We start from the raw sequence: 9813 nt of genomic DNA, 5'->3' as shown, positions 1-9813 counted from the left end.
TTGGCTTTCTTGAGGTTACATTAACGTTCCTGGAATGTAGGGTGTCGACTTATGGAGCAAAGAGAGTATGTCAACAGCTTGGCCTTGGGAAGTGGTGTGGTTGTATCTCGTAGGTTGCCTGAATCAGCTGGGTTTCCAGGAAAGGGCTTCAGACTGTCTGGTACCTCAAAAATTCCGGGCAGATTCCATGCATTACCCACTCTAATTTATTTACACCACAGATAGTTTATCCATGGTTGTTGCGGGAAGATTGTCACTAACAGTTGAGCCAAGTTGCACAGTGGTGGAGAGTATCAGTATCCAGTAAACATGAGCTGACATCTGTTGAGAATATGAAGTATGTGATGCTCTTTATAGCTTCTCTTAAGTGCTGTCAAGAATAATTGAATTACATAGAACATAACCAGAATGATATGGCTTTTTATCTTTCTGGCACAGTCCCTCCAGCTGACTCACTTCAGAACCATCCTACTCCTCAGTTCTGCTTTAACCGTAGAGGCATGAATGCAGCCACGGCACTGAGTCAGATGGTTATAATTCATGTGCATGATCTAATGTGACATTGCAACACAGTACTACTTAACCAGGTAATCCGGTCCTTTACCTCATTGCCGTCTGTGGTACCTTGCAATGTTCAAATTGGCTGTTTTCCTATATTACAGCAATGACAATATTTTTAAAGAACTTTGTTCATTGTAGAAAGCTTTAGAATGACTTAAGGTAAAGATCAATCTTGAAAGGTTCAATGCAAATGCAACTTGATTATTTCTATTTGATTCTTACCATCAGTTTGTGATTTTTGTATGTGCTTGTTTTACACTTCTCTCCCTTGGCTCTGTTCCTTTTGAAACACAACTCACAGTTTCCACTTTTGACAAACAATTTCATCATTAATTTTGGATACTAAGGGAATAAAGGGATATGTTGTTAACACTGAAAATTAGCACTGAGGTAAAAGAATAGTCATGATCTATTTCCATTGCTGAGCAGACACGAGATGAATGGCGAGCTCCTGTCTCTGTTTATGTGTTCTGTATCTCAGGTCAACAATCTTTCATCAGCACATCGACCAGCATGGGTTAATACATTTTATCTCCCTACAGATGCTGAACACTACCAGCATATTCTATTTTAATTTCAGATTTTAACCAATATTTCTGTAATATTTGACTTTCACGTCTTAACTTGCACTGTTGTCTCCGCAGACGCTGCCTGACCTGCAGAATCTTTCAAGTATCCTGTTCTGAATTTGAGAATTCCACCATGCGTAGTAATTTGCTTTTGGATAAAACTTAATTAACACTTATTTTTAAAAATCTAAGTATTTGCAAACCATCTATTTTCATCCAATCCCGCGATCCAGGGCAGCTTTCAGTCTCTCGCCAGCTGATGGCGCGTCAAGTCCACCCCCATTGCCACCAGCATCCTCCAACAGTTTGAATCATGGGAACCTCTGCACTGGACTTTGCTCTTGTTCAAAAGTTAATCACGAAGGCTTGGTGGAAGCTGCAAGAAGTGATCTCATCTGACTCGGAAACCAGATGTAAGTTTTTAAAGTTCACAATCTAAGTAGGGGGAAATGAGTTATAAATCACAAAAGACATAAGCAAACGCCTTCCTCTTGATTAATGATTTACCTGTCTCAGGTGAAGAGGGTTGGGCATTTTTTTATTAAAATATAAGTTTGAGACCAGAGTTAAGCTGCAGAATGGGATGTTGAGGTTTAATGTTGTGGGCATGGGCGCCGGAGCCAGTGCCCGGCGTGACCTGCGCTCGCCCCCGTGCTCCGGCCGTTGGGCTGGCATCGCGTGCCCGGCCGTTGGTGCCGCCAGGTCAGGGGGGCGGGGCGGGACAGCTCAGCTCAGGGCGGAGGGCGGTTTTGACGCTCGGTGTTTCGTGTTTTATTCGACGACATCGACGCGGATAGCCACAATCTGAGGGAGGTCACGGCGTTTCTGACTGAAATGTGATCCCGTTTTACCGATTGGTTCGGTAAGTAACTGTCAAACAAGGCCGTTACTTCAAACTGTTGGACCAGGGCAAACAAGAAGAGCTTCTGCCTTTTTGTTTAAAGAGCTGGGAACGAGGGGCTGCTACCGAGCTGACCACTATGTTTCTTTGGTCGTGGGGGTGAACAGCCAGCTTCCAATGTATCTGGGTTGGTCTGACAGTTGTACCCAGATGTGCAAGAGCAGGTGTGAACCCATTTACTTGTGGCTCACATGACAAACGACTGGCCACCAAGTCAGAAATTTGTGAGTTCAAGACCACTCTAGCAGGTTTGAGCACAAAAGTCCAGCTGAGACTCCAGTGCATGACAGAGAGGGAGTGTCAGACTGATGAAGATGTTATCTTTTTGATAAAATATTGAATTGTCTGTTCCCTCAGATAAATTTGAAAGTATCTAGTAGCACAGATTTGAACGACTGCAGAAGTCTGCTGAGTCAAAACTGCCTTTATGCAAAAGCTATTCAGCTAGTCCCTTTTCCCCATAATCCTGCAAGTTCTTTTCTATCAGTTACTTATCCAGCTTCCTTTTGAATGTTACAATTGAATCTGCCACCACCACAACCCAAGGCAGTGTATTCCTGAATATGGATGCTTCCAAAAATGTTTTTCCTCATGTCACATTTTTTTCTTTTGCCAATCACTTTCATTCTTTGTCCTTTAATTCTTGACCACTCTGCCAATGAGAACAATTTCTAGTTACCCAGTCTTCATGAATTTAAATACCTCTAACAGATCTCCCTGTAACTTCTCTTCCAAGGACAATAACCTTGGCTTCTCCAGTCTAGCACATAACTAAAATTCCTCATTGAGGCAGCAAGTGACTGACTGTGACAACAAGACAGTTTTGGTAAAACTAAAAGGCACCAGCCTTTTATGTGGCACCTTGTCAAATGCCTTAGGAAATCCAAATACACTACATCTGTAGAATGTGCTTTTATCTAATCTGCTGCATAGAACCTTGGAATAACTCTAGCAAATTTTAGAACCATGTTGACTTGGTTTGATAACATTAAGCTTTTCTAAATGACTTGCTAGTTCTTCCCTGATTATAGACACCAGCACCTTGCTAACAACATTTAAGAAGGAAATTAGGCAAAAAGTCCATGTGATATCCTTGGCATATAAGGTAAAGGAGAATCCTAAGAGCAAATGAATAAGTAGAGAGATAATAGGTCCTCTCAAGGATCAGTGTGGTTATTTATGTATGGAACCACAAGAGATGGGCAAAGTTCTAAGTGATACTTACCTGTATTTGCCATGGAGAAGATCATAGAAACTAGGAACATCATGGAAGAGAGCAGTGATGTCCTGGAAGTTATCAATATTATGAAAGAGGAGATGTTGGCAGTCTTGAGGTGCATAAAGGTGGATAAATCCCCAGGTCCTGATCAAGTGCATCTTAGGACATTATGGGAAGCAAGGAACGAAATTGTTGGGGCCCTGGGAGAGATTTTTATATCTTCCTTAGCCGCAGGTGAAGTACCGTGAAACTGGAAGGTGGTTAATGTTCTGTCTTTATTTAAGAAAAGCTGCAAGGACAAGCCAGGGCCCTACGGGCCAGTGAGCCTAATGCCAGTGGTGGAAAAGTTACCAGAGAGGATTCTGAGATATGATCTATCTGCATTTGGAAAAGCAAAGAACAGATTAGGAATATTCAGCACGGCTTTGTGTGTGGGAAATCATGTCTCACATATTTGATTGAGTTTCTTTTGAAGAAGTTGGTTTGCAGATGCAACAGGTTATCTAACAGGCAAATGGAATGTTGGCCTTCATTGCTAGAAGGATTGAATTTAAGAGTAAGGAGGTTATGCTGCAAATGTACAGGGTACTGGTGAGGCCACACCTGGAGTACTGTGTGAAGTTCTAGTCTCCTTACTTGAGGAAAGATATACTGGCTTTGGAGGCAGTGCAGAGGAGGTTCACCAGGTTGATTCTGGAGTTGAGGGGGTTAGCCTATGAGGCGAGATTGAGTTGCCTGGGACTATACTCGCTGGAATTCAGAAGAATAAGAGAGGATCTTATAGAAAGATATATAATTATGAAAGGGATAGATAAGATAGAGGCAGGAAGGTTGTTTCTACTGGTAAGCGAGACTAGAACTAGGGGACATAGCCTCAAGATTTGGGGGAATAGATTTAGGATGGAGATGAGGAGAAACCGCTTTTCCCAGAGTGCAGTGAATCTATGGAATTCTCTGCTCAGGGAAGCAGTGGAGGCTACCTCATTAAGTATATTCAAGACACAGTTAGATAGATTTTTGCATAGTAGGGGAATTAAGGGTTATGGGGAAAAGGCAGGTAGGTGGAGCAGAGTCCACGGCCAGATCAGCCATGATCTTATTGAATGGCGAAGCAGGCTCAATGGGCCAGATGGCCTACTCCTGCTCCTATTTCTTATGTTCTATGTAACAAAGAGGATTGACAAGGGTAGAGTGGTCGATGTTGTCCACATTGACTATAGCAAGGATTTTGACAAGATCAGGCATGGTAGACTGGTCCTGAAGATGACATGACTTGGGATCCAGTGTAAGCTAGCCAAATGGATACAAAATTGACTTAGTGGTATGAGTTAGAGGGTGGTAATGGAGGGTTACTTTTCAGATTTGAGGCCTGTGACCAGTGGTATGCCACAGGGATCAGTGCTGGGTCCCCTGTTGTTTGTCATCTATATTAACAATTTGGAAGAGAATGTCGATGGGATGATTGGTAAGTTTGCAGATGACACCAAAATTGGTGGTTTGGTGGACATTGAAGAAGGTTGTCGAAGGTTACAATAGGATTTGGGTCAGCTGGGAAAGTGGACAAAGGAGTGGCAGATGAAATTCAATTCTGACAAGTATGAAGTGATGCATTTTGGTAAGTTAATCTAGGGCAGGATATATACAGTGAATGACAGGGCAGGGAGACCTAAGGGTACAAGTACATGGTTCCCTGAAAGTGAGGACACAGGTGGACAAGGTGCTGAAGGTGGCGTATGGCACTCATCAGACAGGGCACTGAGTACAAGGGTTGGGCTGTCATGTTACAGCTGTACAAGACATTGGTGAGACCGCACTTGGAGTATCGTGCACATTTCTGGTTGACGTACAATAGGAAGATGTGATTAGGGTAGAAAGGGTGCAGAAAAGATTCACAAGGATGTTGCAGGGATTGGAGGACTTGAGTTATAAGGAGAGGCTGGATTGGCTGGCACTGTTTTCCCTGGAGCAAAGGAGGCTGAAGGGTGACCTTGTAGAGGTATGTAAAATCATGAGGGGCATAGATAAGGTAGATAGTCACAGTCTTTTTCCTAGGGTAAGAGAGTCTAAAACTAGAGGGCATAGATTTAAGGTGAGAGAGGGAAGAGTTAAAGGGAAGCTGAGCAAGCTTTTCACACAGAGAGTGGTGTGTAAAGGGAATGAGCTGTCAGAGGAAGTGGAAGAGACGGCTACAATTATAACGTTTAAAGGGTACTTGGATAGGTTCATGGATAGGAAAGGTTTAGAGGTATATGAGCCAAGTGCAGGCAAATGGGACTAACTCAGGAAGGCACTTCAGTTGGCATGGACGAGTTGGGTTGAAGGACCTGTTTTCCTGCTGTATAACTCTATTACTCTAATGGACATTAAGCTAACAGGCCTAAAGTTTCTCACTTTTTGTCTCCCTCTCTTGAATTCATGGTTTCTCAATCCATTGGTACTCTCCCAGAACTCAGCGAGTTTTGAAAAATCCAACAAATGACTCCACAACCTCTGAACCCACTTCCTTTCAAACCCTTGAGTGCAGGTTATTGGGCAACTTGTCTGCCTTTTGTCCCATTACCTTGTTCCAATACCTTGTCCCTTATGATAGAGATCGTAACAAGTTCTTCCATGCCATTTGAAGCTAGACCATCTTTTATCTTTGGGTTATTTTGGCATAAATTTAATAATTAGTCTGGAATAATTCCAGTTTGTAAATTTGTACTGTACCAGATATGTTATTTAGCAGGCCAGCAACTGGTGATTCCTACAATTCTCATAATGCCTATTAAAGATTTTTTTTTGGAAGAGGGGTTCCAAAGTGGGTTGTTGGATAAAGGCAATTACAACAATCTTTATAGACTAATTTGAGATGAGTACTTTAGCATGCCATAATTGGGTAGAGTGCTCAGAGTTGGTTGGAGGTTATATAATTGCCCTTGTAGAAAATGCAAATGCAGTTATTGATTGAGGATTGCACTTAGTGGAGATTTCTTCCACAATCTGGATTTGCTTAATTTATTCTGAAGGTTAGCTCGACTCCCATGGGAAGTTGTAGCAGATGAGGCACAGCATTGTCGCTCAACCTTCATCATACATATCTCTTGACAATTTTTATTTTGCATTTTGAGTGTTGACTTGGGATATAACTGTACAGATCCAGGGCAAATGGCTATTCTTAATTAGCAGACCATTTTGAGATTGGGATTATCCTAGGATATTCCTCTCTCCAGATAATATTCAAATCTTCCGGCATGTCATACTGTATAGAACTATGAAATGGTAACTGCAACTGATTTAAATCATCCTCTGACTACAATGTTTAGTGTTTTGTTCTGGATGTTGCAATTTTTTGTACATAGCTCACATAGAACCTGGTGATTTTCTCCTTTCATTTTAATTATTTCAGTTATCTACTTGTGCATTACTTAAAAAAAGTCTGTAAATAATAGCCCTACTTAAATTCCATGATTTTTAACTGTACTTTGAGTGCTGCACAGTACAGAATGTATGGTGCCATGACTAGAGTATTTCAAGAAGTTTGGGGCAGTTTCTTTTCCCTGTCATTTACACACTTTTAATAATAAATCTATAAATTAAGTTTTATTTCAAATTGACGTTTGGGAATGAGAAGTGTAACATTAACAATTATGCAACAGGAAATTGAAAAATTAATTCTTTTAACTAATAAGACAACCGTTCAAGCAGAGTTGCAGTAATATTTTGTGGTTCTTGACATATCATGCCATTTTAGTAAGAGGTAGTTGATAGATTTTAATTGGGACACTCACATTTGTTTTCTGGAACACCATTTCACAAAGGATTTGTGTGTTCTGAAGTTAAAAACAACTCAAAGCTTTTATCCAGTGGTGTGTTGCCTTTTTCTTCCCTTTTGCCCAGGAAGAAAGAAGTGGCATTAAAGTTTGTCTTATCATATTTAGGAAACATTCCATAGTGCTTCACATGGAATTTGTAGACAGTTAAGTTTCTAATAAAAGGTTAGTGGTGTTGTCTTGAGTAAGAGTTGTATCTTTGCACTTGAAGAATTCTGTTGTTGTTTGAGCAATGCTGTGGGATATTTCATAAGAAGCCAAATGGAGTCTGCATAATGCCTCATCAGAAAGATGGATTAAATTTGATTTTTAACTGACTGCATTTTGAAGAAAAATAAAAGTGATCTATGGTAAGTTCAAAGATACTTAACTTGGAATCTACTGATGTACTGCCCACAAAATTAGTGAGGAGTAAAGGTGGAGAGGGTTCCATGTGAAATGAGTACGTCAACAATAATTCTACAGCAGAAAATTATATTCAGGAAGTTAATTTTTGCTTTCTTACATTATGATTAAATGTTTGGTGAGGTATGTTATCTGCCTGCAGGATAAGAAATCTTGTTTGTAAACCAGTTTCACAGTGTGCCTGTAAATTTTCAAAATATGCTAGAATGTAACATTGTGGTAAAAGTAGAGGTACATAATTAGCTTTGGCCTGTGAGTCTGAGAAAGGATACATAAGTAGGATTACATGGACAATATCCATTGACCATTGCAGGAAAGTGTAAGCGAATGACTATTGGGCCAGGAATAGTTTGGATCTTGGTGTGTTGCTTTCCATGATCCAGGGACTCATCCTTTAGGAAAATCACAGTAGAATGAAATTTTTGCTCAAAACTCTGTGTGGCATTTCCAGGCTTCCCATGTCAGGTGGCTTCCTGAGCTTCAGTGAATTGATTTCAAAATTCTGTAAAATATTATGAATGCTGAAAAGAAATAAAACAACATTTAAAAGATACTCAGCAGAGAAAGGAGAAAGTAGTTAATATTTCCATTCAATGAGAACTGGGATACATGAATTTAACTGGGCTCTTTCAAAAGTTGGGATCCAGAAGAACCCTAGGTTCTAATATAAACCAATTATTGGTCCATTTGGAACCCAGGGGTCTCTGGATTCCAAAGTCAGCAAAGGTTGGAACTATGCTGGGAGGGAGTGATCATTTTAGTATTCCTTTAACATCAACTAGGAATCAACATGTGTTATGTTTACATACTTTAAGACGAATCAGTTTTAGTTCTGCAATAGTAGTGCTTCTATCAACATGTCATACAGCATGGAAACGAGCCCCATGACCTACTGCATCCATGTTGACTATCAAGCACTCATTGTCATTAATCCCATTTTCCCATCTTGTCTCCTCATCAGCTCTTACGTTCTTGATCCTCCTGCCACCCACCCACATTATGGGCAGTTTACAGTAACCAATTAATCTTTGCCATGTTCAGTGAAACTAGAGTGCCTAGAGGGAACTTGCACAGTAATGGACAATGCACAAACTCCTGGGTTGCTGGTGCCGTGAGGCAGCAGTGCTAATCACTGCACAGCCGTGTTATTCTTAATCTGGTTTGATGTCCCCTGGTACACAAGGTATTAATAATGATGGATTTGGCAATGCTAATGCTGTTGAATATCTAGTGAAGATTGTTGGATTCAGTTTTTGACAATGGTCATTGTGACACAAATGTTAGTTTTCACTTATCAGTCCAGGCAGGATTTTGCACATATAGGTATGGACTGCATCATTAGCAAGGAGTTCCAAGTGAAACTGAATGTTGTGCAGTCCTTCGAATATCACAAATTCTGAACAAAGAAATGCAGTTGAATAGGGTTGGTTTGGGAGACCTGTCCCAATGAACCCATGCAATGATGTCCTGGCGTTGAGATGATCATCTTCCAACGAGCAAAACCATGTTCCTTGTTGTGGGTATGAAGCCAGCCATTTAAGATGTTTTCTCTCCCTTTCACACTTCTCATTGACCAATGTTATACTGTGCAATTAAATACTATTTATTTGAAAGCTGACTTGAAATTAAGGGCAGCAACTTGCCTTGCTTTGCCTTCAGAATTTGGCTCCATTGTCCATGTTTGAACCCAAGCTTAATGAGATCTGGAGCCAAGTGGTCCTGCCTGAGCTCAGAGATTGAAGAGGAAGTTATTTGTGAGTACGTGCTTATTGAAAGCACTGTCAAATGATGCCCTCTATATAGTGATGATTAACGTGGTAGTAATTGCAAGGGTTATTTTTGTGCTGCTTTTTGAGAACAGCATTTTTTTCAGATAAATGCCAGTGATGTACTGTAGATATGATTAGTGCTGAAGCACAAGTCTTCAGTTCAATAGAATCTGTTCTTTTTATCTTTCACCATTATCAATTCCATATCATTAGTAATAATCGAAACTACCTATATGTTTATGTCGTGCCGTAATTATTCTAGTGATGAAAATTCTTCATTATTGAAAAGTTGCTCTTAGAATATAATAGGATGGGGCAGAGTCAATGTGGAAAAATTATGTTTGACAAATCTTTTAGAGCTTTTGAAAGTAACTAGCAGAATAGATAAGAAGGAATCAATGGACGTAGTGTATTTAGATTTTCAGAATGCTTTCAAGAAGGTGCCACACAAGATATCATTAAATATGGAAATCTGGGTAGTATACTGGTCTAGATTGAGCACTGGTTAATGGATTAAAACAGAGGACGGTTAAATGGATCATTTTAGGGTTGGAAAGTTGTAGCTAATGAGGTGCTG

At 40.4% G+C, this 9813-nt stretch overlaps 1 protein-coding gene across 3 annotated transcripts in view; it reads left to right on the top strand.

Moving 5' to 3' along the window:
* Positions 1-1419: 1419 nt before the first annotated feature.
* Positions 1420-9813, top strand: part of si:ch211-129c21.1 (uncharacterized protein LOC563087 homolog) — a 71866-nt gene continuing 63472 nt past the window's right edge. For 2 of the 3 annotated variants that reach the window (XM_052037750.1, XM_052037748.1), the window contains exon 1: positions 1420-1543. The gene's annotated coding sequence lies outside the window, so the exon portion shown is untranslated. Of the gene's footprint in view, positions 1544-1855; positions 1993-9813 lie in introns of those variants that run through there. The other variant, XM_052037749.1, reaches the window with a different exon arrangement.

Source organism: Pristis pectinata, chromosome 24, assembly GCF_009764475.1.
Source record: "Pristis pectinata isolate sPriPec2 chromosome 24, sPriPec2.1.pri, whole genome shotgun sequence".
Taxonomy (NCBI): domain Eukaryota; kingdom Metazoa; phylum Chordata; class Chondrichthyes; order Rhinopristiformes; family Pristidae; genus Pristis; species Pristis pectinata.
This window is presented reverse-complemented; position numbering and strand designations above follow the sequence as displayed.